At 48.7% G+C, this 27540-nt stretch overlaps 1 protein-coding gene across 2 annotated transcripts in view; it reads right to left on the bottom strand.

The window, feature by feature from the left end:
* Positions 1-27540, bottom strand: part of HPCAL1 (hippocalcin like 1) — a 146784-nt gene that overhangs the window by 57667 nt on the left and 61577 nt on the right. Inside the window, exon 1 of one of the 2 annotated variants that reach the window (XM_049905157.1) lies at positions 16577-17719. The exons of the other annotated variant lie outside the window; for it this stretch is intronic. The gene's annotated coding sequence lies outside the window, so the exon portion shown is untranslated. Of the gene's footprint in view, positions 1-16576; positions 17720-27540 lie in introns of those variants that run through there. 2 annotated transcript variants of the gene reach the window in all.

The following is a 27540-nucleotide window of genomic DNA, read 5'->3' as shown; positions in this document are numbered from 1 at the left end:
CTTTCACCCAAATAATAGGCTGGCCTGTAAAATAAACAATAACACCTGTGAGGAAAGTGCTCCTTAGAACAATCATCTACATGAGACCAAAAGGACAACATCTGCCCAAAAGCAAAGATGAGAAGGCAGGAAGGGGCAGGAAAACCAGACAAATGGAAATGGGAAACTCAGGGCGGTAATGGGGAGAGTGCTGACACATTGCCGGGATTGCAGTCAATGACACAGAACAATTTGTATGTGAACTGTTGAATGGGAGACTAGTTTGCTCTGTAAACTTTCACCTAAAGGACAATAAAAAAAAAAAAATCCTTTAAGGAGCCCTTAGGTGCTCTTTCCTTGAGTTGAAGGCCCACCTGGACATCCCTGGTGGTGCCCACTTCAAGGGCACCAGACAGAGGGCCTGCAGGAGCCCTTGGGACCCCGTTATGATCATTAACCCCCGTGAGGACTGGAGCCTGCCTCTGCTCAGCACAAATGCAGGGACCCGGACTAACTGCTTCTGCCAGTAGTTACCACGTTTGAAACTTCTCAAGGTGGTGCGTTGGTTGCTAAGCTGGAATTTAAGTTTCTTGTTTGCATTCTTTCATTCGTTCAAAGTACATTTACTTGAACTTCCACTATGTGCCAGGCACTGTACTAGGCGTCAGGAATGCAATAAGTGAACCGAACAATTGCTGCTTTCAAGGAGCTCATAGTGTGATAAGTGCCACAGAAGATTACCAGGCACCATAATATCTGCCATGAGGAGGGTGAGTGTTTGACGGTACGGGAACCCACGGAGGGGCCTCCAACTCTACAAAAAGAATCAGGGAAGGCTTCTCAGAGGAGGTGACATCTAAATGCCAACCTGAATGCTAAATGAGGGTTAGCCATGCAGAGAGAGGGGGAGTGCAAGTGGAGAGGGGTACAGCACAGGCAGCCGCCCTGTGGGAACTGCCTGAGACCTCCCACACACCTGGATGGGCAGCTCAGTCCCACGGAAAGCTGGGTGCTCTGGAGTTCAATGGCTACCACAGCTGTCGCCCCCAGCTCCTATGTGAAGTGGGCCTGAACAGATCACAGCCGGGGGCCTCCAGTGCACAGGGTCTGCACACTTGTTCCGGTATGGCCAGCCTGGCTGGAAAAAGTCCAACGGCTAGTCAATTAAAAGGCACAACATAACCCGATCCGTCCCCACTCCATATACTCTCCAGGTTCTAACCCGGCTCGGGGTGCGCCCACTCTGATGGCAGGCCCAGAGAACACGCACACGTGGTTTTTCCGCTGGCCTGGCTGCATACCCTCTTTGCATATACCCAGAGCATAGGAGCCTGGGGTCTCCAGACCAAGGGAACCTCCTGCACTTCCTGACTGAGAGCTTGATTATCTTTTTAAATTGCAAATTTGCTGGGGAAAAGCAGCCCAACCGTTGCACAACCAGCACTTTATCCGGCTCTTCAGTGCTGTGGGCGCTGTGCAATTAAAATCGTACAGAGCTGTTTTGTGGTAATTATAATTCCTGCCTATACCTCCAGGTGGCCCCGGGTCAGTGGACTCACGCTCCCGCTGCAGCGCTGGCTCCTAACAAGAGGACGCACCCAACTCCCTGGGGAGTTTTCCCCCAACTGGGCCTGCACCCGGCTCCTAATTCAGGAGGCTACGTGGCTGAACTGAAAAAGCTCACGCCTCCCAAATCTTCTCATTTTTATTTTTGAACTTAAACCATTAGCAAACCTGTACTCCCGTGAACGAACAAATATATATTTAAACCGGAGTGCAAAGCCTACCTTTAACCCTGTTACATTTTATCTAATTTTCAGCTCATCCTTCCAACCTACTACAGTTTTTGGAATTTGAATAGCTTGGCTGCTAACCAAAAGGTTGGCAGTTAAAGTCCACCAGCTGCTCTTTGGAAACCCTATGGGGCAGTTCTACTCTGACATTTAGGGTTGCTAAGAGTCGGAATTGACTCAACGGCAATGGGTTTGGTTTAGCTTTGTATCCTCAACCAATTTGATACACATGCCATGTCTTATAAAGTGGTGGATAAAAACAGTGACGTGGTCTGGGCAAAGCCATATGGCAGATGTGGAGAGGCGTGGTAGCCAAGGTCTAACTATCAGCTCCTGGTTCTCTGCTTTGTTCTCAAAACAACTGCAGGAGGGCTGGCCCACGGCTCTGTTGAATTTGAGGTGCTAGGTCCACAGCTGGCCTCCGATAGCCCAGTCTTCCAAGAAAGGAAGGCAGGTCTGTGTGTACTGAATGAAGTTTAGCAGCCCTCAAGAGCTTCAGAGCTGTCTCTGGCGCCTGCCACTATCAATGTCGTCGTTGTTAGCTGTGGGTGAGTTGGCCCCCGACTTATGGAGACCCTGGGCGCAACAGAATAAAATGCTGCCTGATCCTGTGCCATCCCCAAGATTAGTAGCTTATCAGGCCATTGTGCTCTGTAGGGTTTTCACTGGCTGACTTTCAGAAGCAGATCACCAGTCGAGTTTTTTTCAGAAACAAGCAGTCAAGGTCATTTTACAAACAGAAAGATGGAGGGCCCAGAGTTTTTGAAAGTGGCAGTGCTGCACCTCAAACCCAGTCTTCAGAATCCCTCATCCGCCCAAATGGACAGTCACGGGGCCTGCACGCTAGAGCCTTGAATACGCTGCTGGCTGAAGGAGGCAGCGTGGTCAGGCGGGGAGAGCCCACAACTGGCTTCTTGCCCCAACTCCTAGCTCTGCCCTGATCTCCCTCAAACAGAATCACTTTCCATGAAATGAGAAAACTGGACTGAATCATGTCCAAGACCCCAAACCCCTACAACTTGATGTTAAAAGATACGTTTACAAATAATTTTTCATGACACAGGAAAACGGAATGATATGATATTCAAGGGAAAAAGTGGGCACCGAAATAAATAAAATTTTTTTTTTTTTTTTTGAAGTCAGCTATAATATGTGTCTATGTCTCTTCAACTATCTGTAAGTCACGGCTGACTGGAAGAAATGGATCCAGATGTCTGCTACCATTATCTGAGTTGCAAGACAACAGATTATATTTGCTTTTTTCCTTTTCTGCATTTTTCCCATTTTCTACAATGGGCACTGATACAGCCAGACCAAGGAAACTGTAAACGCCTGTTTAAAAAGCACATGCCTCTCTGTCCTCGCTGCCAGCTGACCATGACCATGCCCTGCCAACCCCACCCTCCCAGCACTTCCCCTAGCCTGGCCTGGAGGTAGAACTGACAGTAGCTGCCAAGCCTCTCTGGCTCCCCTGAGCTCCGGAAATGTTAACTGTTGAGGCAAATGAGTCCCGTACCTCCCTTCAAAAGAGCCTTTGAAAAAAACGTGAAACTGCACCTTTCTCGATTTTGCTTTGGGCAAAGTAGCTGCAGAATCTTGACACTTGAAAACACTAGACAATTCAGACAGCTGAATCTATCCTCAGGATCCTGTCAAGGTCTCATCAAGAATGCTGAATGCAAACAAATCAGCCCCAAAGGGCTGGTGTCGCCCTGTCCCCAATATCACGGCTAACACTCACTGGTCACAGGACTGGAAATTCCCACCTTGCTCAACTAAATCATGCACTCAGTCGAAAGTTCAGAGTCCCTCCCTCGCCAGCACATTCTCACTCTGTCTAGCCCTGCCTCCCTTCTACACCCCTCAAGTACCCTCTCCTTCGGGGGGCCTTCCTGGCCTCACTCAGCAGCTAGTTACTCCCAGGTGGGTTTGGATTGACCAGTCCTTAGAACAGAACACATGCTAATAATAATTTTTGTGTCTCCATGACAAATTCAAACCTTGGCTTGGTCATTACCTGTTGAATGGAAGGGAGACAGGCAGGCAGGAAACCAGACATTGCTTACGTGTTACGGTGAATAACCTGGCCCCAGGTCCCTGCCCTCCAGGAGCTGATAATCTGCCAGGAACACTCTGTAACTACCATGGGCAGGTAAGTATAAGGGACCAACGAGGAAAGGGGAAGCTTCTAGGAGATGAGGAATCTAAGTTGGACCTTGGAGGTTGTAAAAACAGCATGAGGGCAGTATCTGACCTCCTCCAACCCCACAAGGGGGAAGGAGAACCAAGATCAACAGCTCAAGGCTGACTCCCACGAGGCGGAGGTCAGACATGCCTCCTCTCTCCACCATCTTTACCAATTTTGACACCAACCGTCCCTCCCACAGCACTCTCTACATCTCCGCTGGGTTCCATAATTCATTGCAATGGCCACAGAACTCACAGTCAATACTCACGATTATGGGGTTTATTAGGGAAGTAACAGTCACAATTGAGGCTCAGGAAACACTCAGGATACAGTTTTTCCATCAGGACAACCTCTTCCCAACTGTGCTCATAGGCATGCCTCTGCCTGGTCCTAGGCCTTTCCTCAGAGGCACTCAGCTTCCTCACTTTGTGGGCCAGGAAGCCCACCATGCCATCTCCTGCTGCCAGGTCTCTGCCGCCGGGTCTCTCCTGCCACCACTTCTGTCTTCAACGTTACAGCTTGTTCTCTAGGTCTCCCCTGCTTCCAGGAGCTTCTTAGCACAGGAATTCCAGATCCAAAGGATGGACTTTCCACTCTTGGCCGTTCTTCCTCTCTGCACCAGATTGGCTCTCTTTTAAGACAAAACTGACCAATTCCCTTGGTGGGCCGCAATTACCCTATCACACAGTCTCGCCCAATCATCTGGGTGGGAGCTACAAGACCGTGGCCAGAAAGGCCACACAAAAGTAATCAATTACACTGCAGAGGTTGACCAGGAGTTCCCCAGGCAAAGCCATGGGATATCATTTGATGTGGCTGAAACAACAACAACAAAAAATCCATTGCCGTTGAGTTGATTCCAGCTCATCGTAACCCTACAGGACAGAATAGAACTGTCTCATAGGATTTCCAAGGAGCAGGTGGTGGATTCGAACTGCCAACCTTTTGGTTAGCAGCCAAGCTCTTAGGACAGGAGTAAGAACATGCACAGGAATGAGAGATCGGATGTGGCTTGGACATTTCGATTAGGACAGCGTGGTGACAGTGGGTAAGGCCTGTTAACTGTGCCAGGCAGTCCACCAAGTTGGGAGACAAACTTATTTTCAAACAGTACATTAGTTACATTTTCCAATAATATACTCAATGTGTTTTTCTTCGACCAACAGACATCTTTTCAGATAAAATGCCTCTAAATTTAAAGTAAATTCATCGTAGCATTATTCACAATAGCCAAAAGGTGGAAACAACCCAAGTGTCCATCAATAGACGATGGATAAATAAAATGCAGTGTATATCTCTGCGATGGAATATTACTCTGTCTTAAGAAGAAACGAAGTCCCAATACAGGCTACTACATGCATAAACCCTGAAAACATGTTGAGAGAAATAAATCAATCACAAAAGGAAAAATAGTGTATGATCTCACCTACATGAAATAATCAGAACAGACAAAAGTTCATTAGTGGTTACCAGGGGCAGGTGGGAAGAGATAAGGGGGAGTTATCACTTAAGCAGTGCTGATGTTCTATTTGAAATGATGGAAGACATTTGGAAATGGATAGTGGTGACGGTAAATGTAATTAACATCACTGAAGTGTACACATCAAAATGGTTAAAATGGCAAATGTCTTGTTATTTATATTTTACTACAATAAAATGTTAAAAAAATTTTAAAGCAATGGGTCCAATAAGAAACCCAAACCAGTTGCCGTTGAGTTGACTCTGACCCATGGTGACCCAGTGTGTGACAGAGCAGAACTGTCCTCCATAAGGTTGTCAGTGGCTGTGATCTTTGGGAAGTAGGTCACCAAGCCTTTCTTCCGAGGTGCTTCTAACTGGATTCTAACCACCAAAATTTCAGTTAGTAGCCGATTAATCTGAAAACAGTACAATTGTCATGGACTGAATTATGTCCCCCCAAAAACGTGTGTATCAACTTGGTTAGGCCATGATTCCCGGTATTCTGTGGTTGTCCTCCATTTTGTAACTGTAATTTTTTGTCAGAGAGGATTAGGGTGGGATTATAACACCTTTACCAGGTCACATCCCTGATCCAGTGTAAAGAGAGTTCCCCTGGGGTGTGGTGTGCACCACCTTTTATCTCTCAAGACATAAAAGGAAAGAAGAAGCAAGCAGAGAGTGGGGACCTCATACCACCAAGAAAGAAACACCAGAACCAGAGTGGGTCCTTTGGACCTGGGGTCGCTGTGCCTGACAAGCTCCTAGACCAGGGGAAGACTGAGAACAAGGACCTTCCTGCAGAGCCAACAGAGAGAGAAAGCCTTCCCCTGGAGCTGACGCCCTGAATTTGGACTTGTAGCCTACTTTACTGTGAGAAAATAAATATCTCTTTGTTAAAGCCATCCACTTGTGGTATTTCTGTAACAGTAACACTAGAGGACTAAAACAACAACAAATAGGGAGTGCCCCCAAAAGCCTGAAAACACAAGGTAATTATGCAGTTATTGTGACTCCAGTTGGCCACAATCCATCCTTCCACTCAGGAACAGGGCACGGCCTTGTCTCCTGTGCCCCTAGTGCCTCTCGACGGTGCTTTACAGAAAGATACAACCTTAACATGTAACAGCAGGGTGCTACTTAAATAAATTATATATATAAAAAAAGGGCACACTTAAGAATGAGAGACTTGCAAAGCCTTCACAAAGAGGCCAAAAAATAATTTTAATAAGATAGAAAAACATATTCAATAACTTATTACATGTACATACAATGTCATTTTGGTAAAATTAAATATGCATTTTGTGGCATTAAGGAGACCAGGAAATGTAATGGGAAGTATGACTGACCTTGGCTGATTGGGAGCGTTTATTTTTTCATGAGTACTTTTCAGAATTTTCCAGAATCACCTTCCTTGCTGCTCCTGGAGCCTGCCAGGCCCACTCCCCCGTGAGGCCTTGCACCAGCCGCCCCTCTCCATGGACCACAGTCCCAGTCTTCACACTCATGGGCACAACTCCTTCAAGTCTTTGCTCAAATATCACCTTCTTGACAAGGTGTGCCATGACTGGCTTATTTAAAACTGTAAGACCCTCCCTCCAACACACTCCCGACTCCCCCCTTACCCTGCTCCAGTTCTTCCCATGGCATGTACCATCTAACGCATCTCTTACTTGTTTATATGTTTATTGTCTGTCTCCACCTACTAAATGTACAGCCAGAATGCTCATTAGAAGCAAGGATGGCAAGACTTCGCCTCACATACTTTGGACATGTTATCAGGAGGGACCAGTCCCTGGAGAAGGACATCATGCTTGGTAGAGTAGTGGGTCCGTAAAAAAGAGGAAGCCCCTCAACAAGATGGACTGACACAGTGGCTGCAACAATGGGCTCGAGCACAACAGTGATTGTGAGGATGGAGCAGGACGGGGCAGTGTTTTGTTCTGTTGTACATACGGTCGCTATGAGTCACAACCAACTTGACGACACCTAATAACAACAACACTAAATGTAAGATCCATGAAGGCAGGGGGGGTTTGTCTTTCTTTTTTGTCAGGTGTATCCCCAGAGCCTAAAACTGTATCTGGCACATAGTAGTCACTCAATAAATATCTGGTGACTGAATTAATTAACATGCATAACTTTTCTCATAAGAAAAAAAAAATAGTTTAATGCAATTTTTTTCTTCATATTGGTCAGATACATTTCTATCTAAATATTTTCTTATGTTTTGTTGGCAATTAATAAACAAAAAAAACAAGACAAAACAAAAATCCCAAACAAACCCAATGCTGTCGGGTTGATTCCACCTCATGACAACCCCATGTGTTACACAGTATGAACTGTTCCATGGGTTTTCTTGGCTCTAGTCTTTACAGAAGTAGATCACCAGGCCTTTCTTCCACAGTGCCACTGGGTGGGTTAGAACTGCCAACCTCTAGGCTAGTTGTAGAGTGCAAAACGTTCGCACCAACCAGGGACTTCTTAATGTTGGCATTAACCAAGGGATCCTTATTGTAAAGTCAAATTAAGGTATAATTTACATGAATAAAATTCACTGTTTCTAGGTGTACAGTTCAATAGTTTTGATAAATGTACACAGTTGTAGGGGGCATTGGTGGTTCAGTGGTAGAATTCTCACTTTCCATACTGAAGACCTGGGTTCAATTGCCAGCCAAAGCAACTCACCTGTCTGTCAGGGAGGCTGACATGTTGCTATGATGCTGAACAGGTTGCAGCAAAGCTTCCAGACTAAGACGGACTAGGAAGAAAGGCCTGGAGATTTACTTCCAAAATCAGCCAGTAAAAACCCTTTGGATCACAACTGTCCAATCTGCAACTCATCACGGGGATGATGCAGGACGGCGTAAGGTTTTGCTCTATTGTGTGCGGTTGTCGTGCTTTGGGGGCCAACTTGATGGCAATTAACAACAACTACACACAGTTATGTAACCATCAACATAAAATTTCCATCAGAGATAAATACGAATAGTTTGTCTCCAACTACTCTCCTGAATTACTCTGTTAACCCTGACAGGCTTTCAATGGATTCCTCCTTCTAGATAAAAACAAGGGTAGAAAAGGAGCCAATTTTCTTCAGATTGCACTCTGAGTAAGGACCTGTCGTATAGGCTTTGTTTGATTCTATTCCTCCACCAATTCTTTGGAGGGAAGGATTGTCCCCATTCTACAAGTGAGGGAACTAAAGTCCGGGAAGTTATGTAACCTGTCCAAGGTCACACAGCTTCTGAGAGGAAGATGTGGGGCTTACATCCAGGTCAGTTCTGACTTCAAAACTCACGTTGGTCCCAACACACCACACTACTCAAAACAATACCCAGTAAAAAAAAAAAAAAAAAAAACCGTTGCCGTTGAGCTGATTCTGACTCATAGCGACCCTATAGGAAGGGATAGAACTGCCCCTACAGGGTTTCCAAGGAGTGGCTGGTGGATTTGAACTGCTGACCTTTTCGTGAGCAGCCATAACGACACGGTTATAATTTGTGGTCTTAGCTCTGGTTCCTGTCTAATTGGTGTACCTGGAGTTTTCTGAACAACATGAAGTCAGAGTGTGGTCATATACTTTCCTCCTTCCCCGTCTGCTTTCACACTTCCTTTTTTATCCAGATGGCTCCAGTAACACAGGGATTGCCTCACAACTCCAGCACTGAGAAAAGCCCCTGGGACCCATGGTCCTGAGACCAAGCGCGCTAGCATCTCAAGCAGGTGAGATTCCTTTACAATACAGGTTCCTGCCTCGTGAATGTGGGGAGAAAGCAATGCTTTAAGTGAAAAAAGAAGATTTTAGAACAAATTGTATCTATAGGAATATGTATCTGTGCAGAGAAAATCCCCACCCTCGGGCTAGAAGCACACAGAAATGTGACCTTTAGGGCTAGGATATGAATAGGGATCTTTTTCCACTCCCCTATTTTTTGGGGGGGGCCGTGGTGGTGCAGCTGTTAAGAGCTTGGCTGCTAACCAAAAGGTCAGCAGTTCAACTCCACCAGCCGCTCCTTGGAAACCCTATGGGGCAGTTTTACTCTGTCCTGTAGGTTTGCTGTTAAGTCAGAATTGACTTGACGGCACACAACAACAACCACTTTTTTATTGTCTGATTTTCTAATTTTTCATCCCTGAAAACAGATAACTAGGGAAGAGACCCCAGATTTCCCTCTAGGCTCAGCTCCCCCTCAAAGACTACCTTTCTGCAGCCCATCCATGGAATTCTTCTTCTATTACACAGCCACCCTGCCTGTTCTTCTCCGTCCTCTCATCCATCCATCTGGGCATTGGAAGCAGAGTGGTAAATAAGGCCAACAAAGTCCCTGTCCCACGGAGCTTCTGCTCTGCTTGCGCAGAAAGACCATCAACTGATAACTCTTGAATTAAGACGATAATTACAGACGGTGAACCACACCAGGAAGGACAGATGAGATCAGGCCACTGCTTCTATACCATCAGGTTTGAAATGTCTGCCCACTTCCTCTCTCAACTTATAAATCCTCCCCTGTGCTTGTACCTAGCTCAATCCCCAGGCCCTTCCCAAGAAGCCTCCTCAGAACCATACAGTTAAAAGTAATTTCTCCTTTTCTACCAGTTGCTGTCAAGTCTACTCTGGCTCAAGACGACCTCACGTGTGTCAGAGTCAAACTCGCTCCATAGGGTTTTTGATGGCTAATTTTTTGGACGTAGATCACCAGGCCTTTCTTCTGAGGTGCCTCTGGGTGGTCTCCAAACTCCAACCTCTCAGTTAGCAGCTGCGTATGCTAACTGCACCACCCAGAGACTCCCCACTTCCCACCAATACCCCTTTTTCCTAACACTTTGCTCCTACCTCCATTTTAACACTTGTCACAATGTTTTGTGTTTGAATTAAATGTATCTGTCTCCCCTGTGAGCCGCTGGAGGGCAGAGCCTTGCTCAACTCCACACCTCACCCTGTGCCCTAAGCCCTGTGTGCTCAATTAGTCCAAATTGCATCTCCCACTTACACTGTTGGCTCCCTGAGGGCAGCACAGGTTCTATGTCTTTGCAGCCTGGGTGCTCCATCAAATCTGCAGAGGAACAGCTCCTTGCCCCGGTCCTTAAAGACTGAACCAGGAGCCAGAACTGTCCAGTGGGGAGCCCACATTCAGCCCTGCACTGTCTGGGCCAATATTAAAATGAAAACAAACAGGAAGACAAGAAGGCAACACACAAAGGTGAGAGTCATTGCCTGAGAAGACGATCGGAGATTCTGTGGCCCCATATTCTGCAAACCTTCTGGAATAGTGTTATGGAAGTCATAATTAGAGTAAGTATTCTGTGCAGCCCCTTTTCCCCCAGGCTCTGGCGTTTTGCCCCACTAACCTGGAGGGTGTGACCCGGCAACTCGAGGAAGATCTAGGACAATCCTAAGGAAGGAAGGAGCCCTGTAGCCTTTGGAGACCAGCAGGGCAACTGGAAGCCAGAGCCACTTCCCACGGGGAACCAGGACAGGCCTGCTGGCCCAGCCGGCTTGTCCAAGCTCATGGGACAGTCAGTCATGAGACTCGGACACTTGAGGACTTGTCCAGGCTGGATTTTCCTAGAGGCCCAAGGGGAAAACACACCTCAATGCCAAACTGAATTTACAAAGTCAGGTCTAACAAGACACAAGGTGTGTGGAGGGAGGAGGGATAGCTAGATGAGAAGTTCCCAGGGCCCTTTAGTCCAAAGATTGAAAGATTCAACCTAGATCCGGTCCTTGGGTCCCAAGTCTGGGGGCCAGGCCACTCACCGAGTAGAGGTGCTGGTGGGCAAGGTCAGGGCTCTCAGCTTGCCTAGGGGCCTGCAGTACCCCGTCCAGGAGCACTTACAGTTTCAGACGGCTGAGGGGCCCAGAGAGAGAGAGAAAGGGCTGCTTCTCAAGGCTGGTCTGGGGATCTGAGTGTTCAGAGGGCCGGCAGGGTCCTAGGTTGTCCAGCTCTGGTGGCCAGCAGGAGAAGGAGCCTGGCCCAGGCAGCAGATGCTTCATCCAGGAGCAAAGCCTGTGTCTCTTGGCTGAGCCTGGCTGTGTCTGTGTGACTCTGGCTCCTGAGCCCAGAATACAGGTTGCTGAAGACCCAGGAACCCCTGTCTCCCCTTCAAATAAGGAAGTCTTTTGTCCTTGGTTTGGAATTCTGAAACCAGAAATGACAACCCTAGGGGACTTGGTGAACGATATCATCTATCTTCAGATCTGCTCTGGCACCCAATCTCCGGTTTCTAGGAACATTCCTGTTACTCTTCACTTTAGATCACTTTAAATTTTAATTTTTCTATTTTCAAGGCAGATGATAATGATGATAGTTCAAGGCCTTCCACCTAACTCATGTCTTATTCATTAAGAATCAGCATGGTGTCGTGAACAAAGTGCCTGCGGGGAGCCCATTCTGCCCCTTGCTGGGCAGTTGCCCTCTGCGCCAGGCCTCAGTTTCCCCACCTGCCTCAGCGCTTCCAGAGGCAGCTTATTCCTTGGTCCAGTCTCAGGATTTTGCCTCTTCCCCCTGGCTCTGGTCCCACCCACCTGCACGCCTGTCCTCCCTCATGCCACTCTCCTGCCTGGGAGCAACTTGTCCTTCGTCTTGGCCAATCTACAGCGACCACCAACACCCAGCTCATCACAACTCGCAGCCTCAAGAAGCTCCCTCACCACTCCTGTCTGGCACGTGAGTGCGTTACTCTGAGTCTCACCACGTTGCACCTGTTCAAGACCTTCCTAACTCAAGGATCAGGTGTTGGAGGAGAGGAGACCCTGCCCATGCAGATGCCTCCCTCTCTTGGGACCACCAGCCCCACTGACCTGCCCACTGACAGAGGGCCCAAGGGGGCTTTCAGAGGCTGAGAGGGGAAGGCAGCAGAGCGGGACCCAGAAAATGGCCGCCTTCTCCAAAGTCAGCCACAGTTTGTGAGCCAGGGAGCTGTGACAGCTTGCTCCTTTTACACCCAACACATTCCCAGGTTCTCTCCATGGGGCAGGGAACAGTCACCCCGATCAATTCCTTCTGAGGACCAACTCAAGTGCCCCCACGGTAGCAGAGGAGGGGAGGACAGGATGCATTCCCCCAATCCTGGCTGGTCCCCCTGGTAAGGAAGGCTGAGGCTTATCTGGGGAGCTTGGGCAGGGCGTGGGGCCCTCCCGCTGCAGTACCACGCCTTGGCGACGGCACTGGTACCACCGCGTCACAACTATACTCGCCTATCTGCCTCCCCAGCCCCGTAAGCTCCCCCAGGGGATCCAGCCTTACCCACCTTTGTATCCACCACACTGGACACAATCCCTACTGGCCTTTCCATGTGTCCCCTTGCCTACCAGGTCTCAACTGGCTCTGCAGTCCAGCCGTGTCAGTTCTGCCTCGGGGATCCCCAGAGCAAAGTGGGTAGCTGAGCCCCATAACATGTCCAATTCTGCGATGCCTCAGATGGACTGCTTCATCTTACAGATGAGGAAAATGGGGCTCAGAGGGATGAAGGCCAGCCAAAAGCTCTACACAGAAATGTTGTGCATAAAGTCAGAATTAGAGCCCAAGCGTCCCTACGACACCACTGTTGTCTGCAAGTTCCTCAGGATTCCCAGGTGTGGGCACCACTCGACAGAGGGACAGATCCCTGGGATTTTTCAACAGCAGAGGGCACGTTCTGCTGCACCTTTTTTCTGGTGTTCCTAAATCACACCAGCTGACAGCCTCCTGTGCCCTGCAAACAGCCACTACTAATGGTCACCTCATCATCCAGAGCCTGACCTAAGTGTCCTGGCATCACTGCGCAGCCTCATCCAAGGGCCAGCACAGTCACCACTCAATTCTTATATGTGGACCCAATTTGGGGTCTAGACAACATTAAAACTCACTACACCCAGGTTTACTGCAGCACTTTTCACAATAGCCAAAAGATAGAAACAACCAAAATGTCCATCAAGAGATGAATGGATAAACAAAATGTGGCACATACACACAATGGAATACTACGCAGTCATGAAGAAAAATGAAGTCCTGATGCATGCCACAACGTGGATGAACCTTGAAAACATCATGCTGAACGAAGTAAGTCACTGGCACAAAAGGACAAATACTACCATCTCACTTATATGAAATAAGCAAATATATAGAAACCAAAGATTATTAGTGGTTACCAGCGGTAGGAAGGAGGCGGACAGGGCGTTTTTGCTTAGGGAACACTGAGCTTATGTTAACGGTGGTGGAATTATTTAGAAACGGTGTTTAGAGTGATTAAATAACTTGAAGAATGCAATCAATGTCACCGAATTAAACGTGTAGAAATTGTTGAATTGGTATATGTTTTGTTATGCATATTTTCATCACAATTAAACCCCCTCTCCCTCCCAAATTAAACTCACCCTAAAGGCAATGCCTTCTCTGCTTTTTGGACCTTCTTCCTGCCAGCCTCTAATCATCCCTCAGAGAAACAGTCCAGTTCTGCACACAAGGACTCGGAGTTTTTGCAGATGAGGACAGAGAAGATTTGCCCCAGTGAGAGATCAAGCCAGGCTAGAAATTCTCACCCCAAGGTTTCTCCACCCCCAAGTCCCACACATTCACCTATGTGCACATAGATGTGTACCGGGCTCCCTCATCCTTCATCACAGGCACCCATCCTCTCTAAATCTGATGGAACTGGATTGGGAGATGACAACTAGAGGTGCGGCTTTGAATGGAAAGGGTGGTCACTACTAAAGAGAAATGAAAGAACACAAATAGAAAGGGGGCTCCTGAATTTATTGAGATATCTCCAGTGGGGCTCTACAAAAGTCAACCATTTAGGCTCCATGTGAACGGAATGCTAAGTACCCTATCACGAGCCCCCACCACCCCTGGGGCCTAACCCAGTACATTCTGTGAAGATAAGTGGACCAGGTAGGCGCCTGCACGTGAAGATAAGGGCTATATATAGAAGGAGAAAGTTGTTTTTTCCAAAATGTTAAGAAGCACATTTCAAGGAGTAAAAAGATTTCAAGGACACAGTGGGGGTAGCCTAATGAGGCCAGAGCCTTTTCCTTTCTAAAAACTACAGTGACTTGAACTTCTTAAAGTGTAACTCATTCGGGTCTGGTTAAATTCATGCTTCCTTTTAACTCACTTTCAGCTCTCCCTGGTGAATCCAAACACAGAATATACTATATTATTTGAGTAACACGGAATTGGCGACTGTTTCCAACTGACAAAGTTGGTAGGCTTAACCACCTCCTCCTCCAAGAAGGCCTCAGGGATCACCCTCCCTAGATCTTCCACTCCACCCGGGGTCACCACTCGAATCCTTGCCAGAGTTGCCCTGTGTGAATGTCTCCCTCTGTACAGAGAGCCTCTGGAAGACAGGGACGCGTCTTGTTCCCCTGGAAATCCCTCCTGGCACTTGTACGTGGCAGGTGCTTAATAACGATCATCAAATGAAACGGGAGTATAAAGACATCAGGAGGCCCACAGGTACATACATATATAACTGTTTGTTAAAACAACCACAAATACATTTTAATAACAAACTACCTGACTTTCACGTGGACCCGTGTGTCACTTCTTCCTCAGCAGGCCCAGTTATATTAACACAGTTACACATCCAGAACTGTGCATCGGCCTATGTGGAGACAAAAATGGAGGCGTGGGCACAGCTTGGGATCTCGTTAGGAGGCAATGGTCCACACAAGACCCCCCAGAGCAGGAGGGTCCAGCTGACTGCTCACACCGACAGCACCCAGAGAAGGGCAGGCTCGAAGGAACAGGCCAGGAGGAGCCTGGCCCTAGCAGAAGGCTGAGCACTTGCCTGGGGACAGCTTTCTCTCTCTGCTGAAGTTAGAAAGGAAAACTCACTTCTTTCCGGACATAGCAGGGGTAGGAGACACACTGGAGTTTAAACCCACTTCCTCTCTCATTGCTGAAGGGGAATCCACGACTTGAAAGGGACCAGCTCCCCTCCTGCAGCACCAGGTAGGTAGCACCTGTGGGCCAGGTCTGCTCTGGGGTCGTACCTCGTACCAGCGGCTGCCAGAGCCCCAGCCAGCCCCATGCAGAACACTCAGGAGCACAGAGCACCGTCTAAACTCACCTCACAACAATTGCTCTGGACTCGGAAGGCAGGCAGGAAGATGCCCTCCAGGACCAAGAAGTATATTCTGAGACCTCTGTGAAGTTAGCACAGTCATTCTACAGACACGTTGTGGTTTTTGTTGTTTTTAGCTGCCATCAGTTTGGTCCCCGACTCATGAGGACCCCGTGTACAAGAAAAGAAACTCTTCCTGGTCCTGTGCCATCCCCGTGATCGGTTGCAGATCAGGCCATTGTGATCCATAGGGCTTTCACTGGTTGATGTGGGGAAGTAGATCGCCAGGCCTTTCTTCCTTGTTTTAGTCTAGAAGCTCTGCTGAAACCTGTTGACCATCATAGCAACAAGCAAGCCTCCACTGGCAGATGAGTGATGGCTATGCGCCAGTTGCAGTGGTCTGGAATCGAACCCAGATCTCCACATGGAAGGCAAGAATTCTGCCACTGAACCACCACTGCCCCAAGGCAGATACATTAGGGCCAGAAAAAACGAGAGAGAATTTTCCAAAGAGTGGAGGAAAGAGCAACTGGCTGTGATGGGGTTTGTGAGTCCCCAAAGTAAACAACTCTTAAAAGCCAAGATAAGGGAGAGAAATCAAGCCAAGGGCATTATCAGATTTTAAGAGTCAGAGCTAAGGGGTCCACAGAGCTGAAGAGGGGGAGCCCTTTGCAGCACCCACTGCAACAGCCTTTTCAGTCTGAACGGGCTAGCTGGGAAGCGATCAGCAGGTTTTGCCACATGGGACAGGCAGGGCGACAATGTGTCTGGCTAGAAGCAGCAACAAGTCCTTGGGCTCACCCCAATCCAGAGGAAAAGCCACTGGCTGCCAACAGCTTGGGAGACACATGCTTTTGGAAAAATCAAGTAATTACGGCATTCCCCTGCTGTCTCTCCCCACCCGGTTTAGATGTTGGCTAAGAAAATGAAGCCGGTTGTGGCAATGACTTCCAACAGATATAATCAAATAATCTATTCCTGGATGCTGCAAGTACTAAAACGTTAGTAATTCAATTCCTGAAACGTCATTTAGGAACTGGCACAGGCTGCAGAGAAAGTACAGTCAACGCACTCATCCGTTCACCCCAAACACACACCTACTGACCTTGAGCCGTGGTGTCCAGCGGCGTGCTGGGGGCTGGCTCCCGAAAGCAGCTAGGACCTGGGCAGGGCCCCTGAGGGACCAGCACTCCAGGAGGGAGAGGCCAACAACCGTGAGTAAATATTGACAATACCGTGGGTGGTATGCTGTTAGGAAAATGTTTGCAGACTGCACTGAGCTTGAGGAAAGAGCAACTAACTGTGTCTGGGGGAGTCACGGAGGCTGCCCCTAAAGAGGTGACAGGCGTTGATCAAAGCTCAATGTTACTGCTTGACCTTTATTAAGAGCCAGGCCTGTGTTGGGTGCTGAGGACAGAGAGGGTGGGAAAGCAGCCTGCCCCCAGAGGAATTCCGTTTGGTGAATGCAAACACACACACAGCCCCAGGGCAGGCAGGGTAAAGACCACATGAGCAATGAAGACCCCCCCCACACACACACACACGGCACAGGGGTCCTGACCCTCACAGTGCTGCTTTGTCTCTAGTGAAGCTTTGTCAACCCCACCTCAGCATAGGGCTCACTGTGACAACCAAAAACCCAACCCATCGCCATTGCATCAATTCCAACTCATGGCAACCCCACGTGTTACACTTTTCTGCTCCACACCCTTTTCTCCCGCTCCATCTGGGACTGTCTGTTGTGTTCCCTGTCAGGGCGGTCATCTAGTTCTTCTGGTCTTCTGGTCTCAGGCTGGTGGAGTCTCCGGCTTACATGGACCTTTAGTCTCTTGGGTTATTATTTTCCTTGTGTCTTTGGTGTTCTTCATTCTCTTTTGCTCCAAATGGGTTGGGACCAATCGATGCATCTTAGATGGCTGCCCGCAAGCTTTTAGGACCCCAGGCACTGCTCACCAAAGTGAGATGTGGAACTTATTCTTCATAAACTTTGTTATGCCAAGTGACCTAGATGTCCCCAGAAACTATGGTTCCCAGCCCCCAAGCCCCTGCTACTCCATCCCTCGAAGTGTCAAGAGCAAACCTTGTTGTGACTATAGTTCCAAGGTTTTCCATGGAAGCTTCGGTCAGGGGACTGTGGTATGGGACAAAGTCTTTCCTGGCCCTTTGACAAATTTTGCTAGGAAGCCTAAATTTTACATTTAAACCAACCAGCATGTGGGCTTATAGTGGTTGCTATTTTTTGCTTCACTGGTTTCTTTCAGAAGTTTATGAATTTTCTACAATAGGGATTTTATTAAAATTTTAGTTTAAAAAATGTCAATGGAATTCCCCCCTCCCCCCACCCCAGACAACAATGACATTATCTGCCCACTACCCAGACATTAAATACCTAACAAATGAGACAGGGCAGCATGTTTAAAGACAAAATTATCCTCGTAAGCAAAATTACCCATCCCAAGCAGAGGACAATAAACTGGAAGAACAACTGGAAATAGCTAGTTTGAATCTCCTTCAAATCCCCCGATGTGACTTGGGGCCACAGCCCAGTTCTTCACTGGCAGACACTCCAGTTCTTTGTGGGATCAACTAACACTCCCAGGGCCCCCTCACAGCAGCTGGATGAGGGGAAGCAGGGCCAGAATCGCTGTTTGGTTCCAGGAGCCCTCCTCCCCTGGCCAAATGTCCTCATCTTCACATACAAGGAGACTTGAGGCTACCCTGCAGGAGGCTCCCCTCACCGCAGAAAATCCCAGGCAAATGTAGCCCCCCTAAAACAAGCTGTTGTGTGAGATAAAGTCAGGGCTGGCTCCAGCTCCGGCATCCTCATATCCAGCAGACAGGCTCTCTGTGCTTGTTTCTGGAGGTTGAGAGATGAATATGGCGGAGTGGCCGCCGCAAGGAGCTCACAGTCTGGTGGGGAAGACAGGAATGGAAACCAAGAGAGCACATACAGCAAAGGGAAGCCCAGGGCTATGGGAGCCTGGGGCCAGGAGAGGTAAGGAGGGAGGCATCAGGGAAGGTTTCCCAGAGATGACGTTTGAGCTGCTGAGATGCAGGAGGCTGGGGCCAAAGATGGGGCTGGGAAGGTGAGAAGAGCTGGATCATGGAGGTCCAGACACCATAAGCTTGGGCATGGGTGGTTGTTCTGATGCCAAACGGATGTGTTCGTGGAACAGTTATGCATGAACCAAGTCTTGGGTTCACCAGATCCTTATTTTAAGTGAATTATGAGATTTGGTATTTATAGGAACCCGGCCCTGAATGCCTCTCACATAAAGTGTCCATCCCTGCTCTACATTCCAAGTCTGGCTCAAGAGGTTCAGTTGGAGAGGCTATAGTACCCAGGAGGGGGAGAGGCAGCATCTACCAGCTAAGATGCTTCTACAGCAGAGGGTGACAGGATCCTGGGTCCAGCCCAGATCCACCACTCCTCACCCACCTCACACGCCAGCGCCTCTGAGCCTCACTTGTGAAGAGAGGACAGAAAGACTACTCAGATGAGTGAGGGAGCCTGGATGGGCCCAGTGTGAACTGCGAAGCCCTATGCACAAGTCACCTGTTGTCATCATTTATGCTCTGAAGCGGCTAAGGGGGAAGGAGGTGAAGCGTAGGGGGCTGGGCAATGCAAAGAGAAGGAGGAGAGCAATTCAAGATCAGCAAGGGCAATCCCAGGGGAAAACCTGCCTGTCCCCTCTGCAGACCACTGTCCAGCTCTGCCCCATGTCCCACGTATACTCAGGGCTGTCCACTCAGACAGCAGAGGCCTTTTCCCCCACCCTCACCTCCATACACAAAGGTGTATGTTGTGCAGGAACATGTCCCAGTGAGGGGCTCAGGTTCTTGCAACACCCCTCATCCCCATGTATGAGGCCCATGAGATAATCAGGGTCATATTCTGTCCTAGACTATAACCCAAGAGCTAGAAACCCAGGAGAAGCAAGACAAAGGTCAGGAGCCCTGAGTTATCATCCAGAGGCCTCTGTCAGGTGACACCTCAACCTCCTCACCTGTGAGCGAGGCAGATGATTAAGTCCCCTGAATGTCGGGGGGCTGGTCATTATCGTGTCAAGGGCCAGGCTGGGTGCAGACACTATCCTCGTATGTGTGATGGATGCACACATCCTCTCCACCCCAACCCTGGGGCACTTGGGACTCTGTGTCATTTTCAGGCTAGTGGTCAGAGAGGGGAGCCCTGGTGGTGCAGTGGTTAAGAGCTCGGCTGCTAACCAAAAGGTCAGCAGTTTGAATCCACCGGCCACTCTTTGGAAACCCTATGGGACAGTTCTACTCTGTCCAATCGGGTCGCTACGAGTCGGAATCAACTTGAAGGCAACAGGTTTTGGTCAGAGAGTTGTCAGGACACAATACTCCTGGTGGCATCTGCTGACCTGGGGGGCTTCACCACAGGTGCAGGAACATGTGGCTTGGGAGATGACTGACTTTCACGTGTCCTCCAACTCCGGCTACAAAAAGTTAACCATTGGGAAATCTGAGGGTGAGGGAAAGCCCCTTCCCTCTTCCTCAAGCAGCGTCTTATAAAGAGATCTGGATGCCCACCACTTTAGAAGGTGACCCCTGTGTGATAGGCTGAGGGCAGGTGAAGCCAGTCCTGGGGGCAAGGAGAGGGTTGATCTCACCGCACACCACCCCCATCAAAGAGAAGAAAAGGACATGAAGGAGGAGTGAGGGGACACTTAGCTAGGCAGGGAGGGAGTCAAGGGAGGAGAGGAAAGTTCCATGGAATCCAGCCAAGAGGAAAGGGGGGAGCAGGGGGTTCCTTCCAACATCAGCACAGGGGGTGGGACCTTGGGGTTCATTCCCTAGGAGTTATCTGATCAGACTCCTCCTTAGTGTGCCCCCCAAACACACATCCTCACAGAGGCTTATCCCCCTTGTAATTGCATTCCAGGCCCTGGCCAGGCTCTGACTCCTTCCTTCTCAGGGAGCTGCGGGCCACACCCCAGGAGGACAGAGGGATGTCACCCCATCCCTATGCTCAGGGTGCTGAGCACAGAAAAACACTGTGGGGCCCTGGGGAGAGCCTGGGCTGAACAGCAAGAGCTTGGGCCCCAAACCCAGCTCTTTCACCCACGACCCCAAGCAGGACACACCTCCTCTGGGTGCTCCCTGGGGCCTCTGCCAGCTTTGTGTTCTGGAAGCCTGTGACCCAGAACCAAGGGAAGGAAGGCACCACTCCCAAGTGCCATTGCAGCTCTTCCCTAAACTGAGATCTTACGTCCCTAAACGCATTGTCTTCCCCATTTCCAAAGCCCACCTCCTCCTCCAGGGGCCTGCCCTGCAGATCCTGCCAAGCCCCCTTCCCAGCACAGACTTCCCATAGCCCAGGACCCCATCCTCCTTGAAGGCCCCAGGTCACACCCTGCCTGCCTCAGTGCTTACTGAGGTCAAGAAGCACCCCCATTTCCTGAGCACACACCAGGTCGGGCACTGTGCTCAGTGCTGCATATTCATTACAGCACTGTGATAACCCATAAGATGGCAAAGAAAACCAAGGCTTGGCGATAGGAAATAACTCACCCAGGGTCACACAGCCCCAAAGTGGCAGACTTGAGATCTGAACCCAAGTTCTGGCTCCAAAGCCTTTGCTATTAACCACCATGCCAGAGGGACTCAGCCCTTGGCTGACCTAAGAGCCAGCTATGGATTTTGTTTAAAATGCAGGTTCCTGCCCACCCCTCCCCGTTGATTCTGATCCAATAGGTCTGGGTGGACCCAGGAATCTGCAATTTTAGCCAGCAAGTTCCCTGGGAGGTCTCTGGGTGGCGCAAATAGTTTGCACTCAGCTGCTAACTGAAAGGTTGGTGAGTGGAAACCATCTAGTGGCTCCTCAGTAGAAAGGCCTGGCGATCTGCTTCTGTCAAGATTACAGCCAAGAAAATCCTGTGGGGCAGTTCCAGTTCGACTCTGCCACATGGAGTCACTAAAAGTCAGGATCGACTCGATGGTCATCGGATTTTTGGGGTTTTATTTCCCTGGGACGTTCTGATGGAATCAGGCTGTGTGTCACACCTTTTGAGAAAAAACTACATATATGACCACTCACAGAACTGAAAAGTCACATGTAGAGGTTATAGGCATGAGTATGTGTTAGACACTTCCTAACAGGTCCATTCTAGAAGCTCCTGTTGTTGTTAGGCACCATCAAGTAGATTTTGACTCATAGTGACCCCATGTGACAGAGCAGGACTGCCCCATAGGGTTTCTGAGGCTGTAATCTTTATGCGGGAATATCGCCAGGCCTTTCTCCCAAGGAGCTGCTGGGTGAGTTCTAATCACCAACCTTCAGTTAGCAGCCGAGCGCTTAACCGTCGCACCACCAGGCCTCCTCTAGAAGCTCGTACAAACAGCCAGTAAAGTCCCAAGGCTCTCTAGCCCTACCCAAGTCATCTGGGCAGGGGTGGGTTACCCAATAAGCAAGGTAAGCACAGCCGTACTTGTGCTAATTTACTAATCTGTAGTGAAGTTTCATGTGTTTTTCACCATATCTTTGATTTTGACAAACATGTGAAACTGTTCACTACAGATCAGTAAGTAAGCACAGGTAAGGCTGTGCTTAACTTGCTTACTGGGTCATCGCCCCTGTTAGGGTTTGTGAACTTGAAATGAGGCTTTGATTCTGTAGGACAGTACAGCGGGGTTGAGAGAGAGACAGATGCCAGCCATTCCTAGAAGCAGAATGTTGGATGTGGTGAAAAAGGTGAAATTGGTCACGACAGATTAGTAAGGAAGCACAAGCAAGCCCGTGCTTACCTTGTTTAGCGGGTAATCTGCCTCTGCAACCAGGCAGAGCAGAAACGGGGTGCTGAAAGGCAAGCCTCGTCTGCCCCCTCCAGGCGCCCCTGCACCCCTGAGCTGGAGGCCTTATTGCTGTCTTCACTACTGCAGAGCTCAGAGTCACGGCAACCTCAGAAGAATGGCTACAAGTGAATCTACTTCTCCGCTCTCCGCTCTCTACTGCATTTGGGGAAAACAAAGGTGCTCTCATCTTAAAGTCTACCTCAAAAGAGAAAACAAAAATCAGAAATAATGTGGGTTAGAATGAAAATGGGTTTTAAAACCTATAAAGGGGTGGAGTAGCACGGTACTCAGAGGCTGTGTGACCCTGGAAAAACCACTTCCCCTCTCTGGGCCTGAGAGTCTCTAGCCAGACTGTCCCAGAAGGTCCTTCTCTGCCCAGGAATCATTGACCCTTATCCTTTCTAATATAGGCCACACCACAGTTGTGCAGAAGCCACCATTCAAAGTGAGCTTGGTACTTGTATCTGACACAGGACCATGTGAGACAGCAGCTTCCACCTTCCAGAGCCTGGCAGGGAAAGGTCCATGCCCATCCTTTTATAAGCAAACTCGCGTTTTTCACTTTTTTTTTCAGGGCCTGCCCTCCCCTTCTCTCCAGAAGCAGGAGAAACGGGATCCCGTATCTGCTGACAAACATCCGGGGACTGATATGTGCCTACCGCAGGCTGCCAAGTGGCAGAGCGTTACCACAGAACATTGTGAAGGCCACCTCCCATCCTTACCGTTCACCTTTCGTTTCCTGAAGGAACAGAGACACGTCTAAATCAGGCAGGAAACGGCGAAGCAGAAATTCTCCTTCCCTGGTTCTCTCCGCCACTTGTTCAGCTCAATCCTTCCTACTTCCAGGCTTGGCACATGAAGGGTCTCTCCACAGGGGTAAGACTGAACCCTGAGGAACTCTGGGCCTGACCTCTCTGGGTAGTAGGAAGCTAAGGAGACAGCAGGAGCCAGGACTCCAAGGCATTTAAGGATCTACTTACTGTCCTCCACCTGATGGCCCAAAGCCCACGCCCACACGCCCACCACCTCTCCTGCCTCTCGTACGCTGAGTCCCCCCCACCATGCCACCCCTCCAGTGCTGACTGCTACTGTCTACTAGTACCTGTGCTATTTCTCACCACTTGGATTCCAAAGCTCCGTTCTCCTCCATAATGCTGGTACACAAGCTGGTGCTCAATACAGACTTGTTGGTTGAGCCACCCAAATTCAATGACAATAGAGACAAGCTGAACCAGCACTGAGGCCCTGTTCTACCACTTAGTAGCTTTGTAACCTTTGGCATATTACTTGACCTCTCTGAGCCTCAGTCTCCTCATTAAAAGAGATGTGATAACCCAATTCATAGGGTTATTGTGAGAATCAAATTAGCTAATGTATCTGAAAATCTGACAAGCTTTTGAGAGCTCCAGAAATGTTATTAATGTTATTATCAAAAGATAACAGTCAAATCGTATATGTGAAAAATGTTGAATTAACAAATGTCGTGTTACCTATGTTTTTACAGCTATATAAAAAAAAAAAACTATATATACATATATAATAGTCAAGACAGATCTTAGCCCACTGACTTAACTGAGTAATATTTATGACATTAAAAGGGCTAAGCATCATGTACATACATAGCTTAGGAAATCCATTTAAAACAATTAATGAATTGATCATCCCAAGTCCCCCCAAAATAATTGGTTTCACAACACCAGTGAGGAAAGAAGAACATGGCCTTGACAGCTGGGATTTGTCAAGATCTTTGGTTGAGATTTCCTCCTTCCAGTAATTTGAATGCAATTAGGATAACCGATGCACATTTCGGAGGTGGCAAAATGTGAGTTATTTGTACACTTTCCTCATAAGACTAAGGGCAGAAAACAAAAACCAATGTGTTCTCTCTCTTGGATCTGTTCACCTATACACTCACCTGCTGCCATAACCATTGACAGCTTTCACCATGAGCCAGGCCACTCCCCCTGGGAGTCCCTGGGCTAGAGGGGACAACTGAGCTGTGACCACTGCGATGTGATGGTGCCCCAGATGGCCATACTGGACTTTCCAGGAAGTCTTGCCCGTCCTGATTGAGTCACTTCAGCCCAAAGGCTGGATGATAAGTTTCATGACAGCAGGGGTCATCTTGTTCCCCATGCTCCCAGCATCTAGCAAATGCCAGGCACAAGAGATATCTATTGAAAGGAAGCTCTTGGATGACTAATAAAAAGTATTATTAAGAAAGTTCAAAGGTATGTAGAAAGAAAAACAGAAAAGGAAAAACTCCCAAGTAACTATTCTAGAATATTCACAGGGCTCGGCTCTCATGCTAGGAAGATGGATGGTTTCCTTTCACGTGGAATTTGTTTTCTAAAGATGTTTGGTAAGATTCAGATTGATCGATTGCCTGATTATTAATCTATATATATATTTTTTTGCTTTCCACTTTTCAGTCTTTTGGATTCTACTGCCCATTAACTTTGTGAAAAGAAGTCTTTCATAAAGTAGGGCAGTCAGATAATCTCTAAGGCCCTTCCGGCTCACCCTGCCTGGAATTCTATGGGCCATCTCATTCTCTTAGATGAGGCTTCATGGACCTTCTGCCTGGAATTCTTTTCCCACCTGAAACCACCCCCACATCCCAGCCCACGCTTCTCGGCAGGCCCCTGAACATCCTTGAAGCAACAGTGCAGAGCTGCCTTCTCTAGGGAAGCCTCCCCTGATTCCCTTCACCCCTAAAGCGGGCCTCTCCACTAGCCCCTGTGCTTCCTCCATCAAAGTTCTCTTTAGGGGTCTGCCTGCCCTTGATAGACCAGGAGCTCTAGGAAGGCAGGTCCTACTCCCCCAACTGGTTGAAATAGTAGATGAAGAATGAATGAATGAATGAATGAATGACGGTGCTGCTCAGCCCACATACCAAACCTAGAGGGTAATGAGGAAAGAGGTAAAAAGCAAATTCAAAGAGTCTCTGACAAGCTGTGGGAAAATGACAGAGTAGCCAGGCTTCTTTGAAAAAGAGTATTCCTATGAGCATTTACGGAGCCCTGGTGGTGCAGTGCTTAAGAGCTCAGCTGCTAGCCAAAAGGTCAGCAGTTGGAATCCACTAGTCACTCCTTGGAAACCCTATGGGGCGGTTCTACTGTGTCCTGTAGGGTCTCTATGAGTCAGAATCGACTTGACAGCAACAAGTTATGGGTTTTATGAGCATTTATGCACCTATAAATATATAAATGAAATTGTCTCATGCTCAGATGGTGAGTGCTGGCCTCCAGAGTGAGGGGACGCCATACTTGGAATGAGGAAGGGCTGGCCTAGAGGTGCTGCCGCACGCAGGGGGATGATGCGATTGTAAAATCAAGGTCATGGGAGGGAAGGTCTGTCTGTTTGGAGAGCTGGCCCAGAGGGCTGAAGCTTGTCCATCAGCTTCTTTCCTCTCTGGCCCAGGGCGCTAACCAAGGCCTGAGGCTGCCAACTCTATCCTTCTGGCCACCTGGGGACTGGGCCAGAGAGATGTGGCCCAGTTTCCTAGGGGTCAGCAGCTCCCCGCAGGGCAGAGGATGGAGAGTAAAGTTCTCTCTGGGCCAGCTGTCTGCATCTAACCTTGCTGCTGTCACCAAGGCCACCAGGACTGAGACATGAAGGGACTTCCCTCTGAGCAGAGCACAGAAGTCTAGAGACAAAGGTGCCTTGTTTCAACTTCTGAACCTCCGTGTGGAGTCTCTGGTTTGCGGGGACTATAAGGGAAAATAGATGTAAGAGAAACCAGGTAAAAAGGAGTCCCCACTACCTTCTGCAAAAGAAGGCAGGCCATGGGTACTCAGATAACCACTGTAGCTCAAGTCCACCCTGCAGGTTACTGGGAGCCTCTCCACTCTGGCCAGCCAGCACATCCGCCCACTGAATGGCTACGACAGTGGTCACCAGGGATTTTTTAAGACAGTAGGAAAATGCTGTGCAGATCATGCCACTACTTATTTAGCCTCATTTCCCTCCTCATACACATGGGATCACCATGAATCAGGGGCCAACTCGAAGGTAACTAACAATGACAATGCTCTTAAAAACAGGGCATGATCCAGCTATCTCAACAACCTGATACTACTGTACGTCTGTCTTTCACTTGGAGTGCTTGGGCGGTGCCAACAGTTAACGCGTTCAGCTGCTAACTGAAAGGTTGGCAGTTCAAGCTCACCCATATGCTCCTCAGAAGAAAGGCCTGGAGATTTTCCTTCCAAAAAAATCAGCCACTGAAAACTCTATGAGGTACAGCTCTATCCTGACACCCATAGGGTTGCGCACTGAGTCAGAATCAACACGATGGCCACTGGCTTTTACTCTCCGTTTATTAAAATGGAACCTAATCATGGAGCAACCAGGGCCGTGCTCAGCCAGGAACTAGAACTAAACATTCTTCCTTCCTCCAGCAATCCCTTGTTTCTTAAGAGAAGGACTTCTTTAATCAGGGCTGCATGTTCAGTAAGCAACTGGAAGAGATCACTGTATTTGAACTTCAAAGGAAACCTCCAAGAGGGTTTGGGATTTAAGCATCTTTTCTCTGAGTAAAGGAGATGGGCAGCTGCTCTAGGGTCCTCTCGGGGTGGAAGCTTTCCCGGGAAGGCAGCCCTTGGGGAAGGAGCCAGGTCAGGAGAGCGAGGCCACGCCCAGCTGCACAGGGGCAGGTCACAGCACGGTCCTCTGTCCCTCTGCTTTGCCTCAGCTCCTCCTTTAAGTCTCTTTCCCGGCAAGCACAACACACTTTCTGCCTGAAGACACTGCTGCTATTTCATAACAGGAAGACAGTTTTGCTGTCATTACGGTTGGGGATGGGATTATGTGGGGAGAAAAAAAAAACAAAACATGGTTTCTTGATTTTCTTCTCTAAGATGCAGGTGGGGAGAACAACAGAAGTAAAAAAAACACTGTTCTGCAAATAACTCGTGGGGAGGGAAGATCGTGAGTTTTAAAAGAACATCCAGGCTTGATGCTGGATCTCAATTTAGGCTAATCAAATAAAGATTCACGAGGCCTTTCTGCTCTTCCTAATCCACTTCTTGGAGGAAACTCCACTGTAAGCAATGGACTGAGACCAATTAAAACACATTTCTGCAGGTGTTGAGCCCACAAGAGTGCACTCCCACACACGTCCATCTGGGATGGTCTGCTGGCACCTGTCACGGCACCCCCAGCCTGCAACAGCACCCCCGGGGAGACACACAGGGCGCAGCGTGGGCCTCACCATCACACAGCTGACACCGGAACAGGTGAAGAAAT

Source organism: Elephas maximus, chromosome 12 (assembly GCF_024166365.1).
Source record: "Elephas maximus indicus isolate mEleMax1 chromosome 12, mEleMax1 primary haplotype, whole genome shotgun sequence".
Lineage (NCBI taxonomy): Eukaryota > Metazoa > Chordata > Mammalia > Proboscidea > Elephantidae > Elephas > Elephas maximus.
The sequence above is the reverse complement of the archived record's forward strand: the minus strand, read 5'-3'. Positions and strand labels throughout refer to the sequence as shown.